The following is a 768-nucleotide window of genomic DNA, read 5'->3' on the forward strand; positions in this document are numbered from 1 at the left end:
GTTGTTGACGGTTTTGATGTTTGCTGAGTGTTGTTGGTTGCTAATTAGTATGACTAAAAAAACCAGTATATTTTAACTGGGAATTATTTACATAATGGCTTTAAAAATAAAAATTCAAATGAGAATGAGCTTGGTGCTCCAAAAAAAAAATCCCTCGAGCCGGATTTGAACCAGCGACCTAAGGATTTCAATGAAAGAACTCTACAGTCCTCCGCTCTACCAACTGAGCTATCGAGGGAAGTATACAAGCGTACTAGTTTAAGGAATAATGTTACTTACCAAATGAAAAGTGTAAGTGTAATTCATTATCACTTATCAGCAGGTTTTGCAAGGTTTGTTAGAATTAAGGTTAACGTTAAAGGTGTTCACGGTTAAAGCTTTATTTTCCAAATAAAAATAAAGGGAAAAAAACTCCCTCGAGCCGGATTTGATCCATCAACCTAAGGATTTCAACAGAAGAACTCTACAGTCCTCCGCTCTACTAACTGAGCTATCGAGGGATACATGCAAGCCCACTAGTTTAATCAATAATGTTACACAAAATAACGCCCATCTTACCTATACTAGTGCAAAGTTCAAAAACAAAAGTGTTTCCCATACCGGGAATCGAACCCGGGCCGCGGCGGTGAAAACGCCGAATCCTAACCACTAGACCATATGGGATTGCCGTTGAAGACAATGACCATTTTCCCGCATTTTTTTAAAATCAAAAATGCATCCCCACCCATCTAACACATCATGCAGTAAAGTAGACTTCTATTAATTTGT

At 38.0% G+C, this 768-nt stretch overlaps 3 non-coding genes across 3 annotated transcripts; all 3 read right to left on the reverse strand.

Moving 5' to 3' along the window:
• Positions 1 to 150: 150 nt before the first annotated feature.
• Trnay-gua lies at positions 151 to 238 on the reverse strand. Its single transcript is given in 2 exon segments — positions 151 to 186; positions 202 to 238. It is a non-coding gene; the product is annotated as a tRNA-Tyr (tRNA).
• Positions 239 to 412: 174 nt separating this feature from the next.
• Trnay-gua lies at positions 413 to 500 on the reverse strand. Its single transcript is given in 2 exon segments — positions 413 to 448; positions 464 to 500. It is a non-coding gene; the product is annotated as a tRNA-Tyr (tRNA).
• A 91-nt stretch (positions 501 to 591) lies between these two features.
• Trnae-uuc lies at positions 592 to 663 on the reverse strand. Its single transcript has one exon. It is a non-coding gene; the product is annotated as a tRNA-Glu (tRNA).
• Between the last annotated feature and the right edge of the window lie 105 nt (positions 664 to 768).

This window comes from Anneissia japonica, unplaced genomic scaffold, assembly GCF_011630105.1.
Source record: "Anneissia japonica isolate Jap-2015-1 unplaced genomic scaffold, ASM1163010v1 scaffold127554_len753_cov112, whole genome shotgun sequence".
Lineage (NCBI taxonomy): Eukaryota > Metazoa > Echinodermata > Crinoidea > Comatulida > Comatulidae > Anneissia > Anneissia japonica.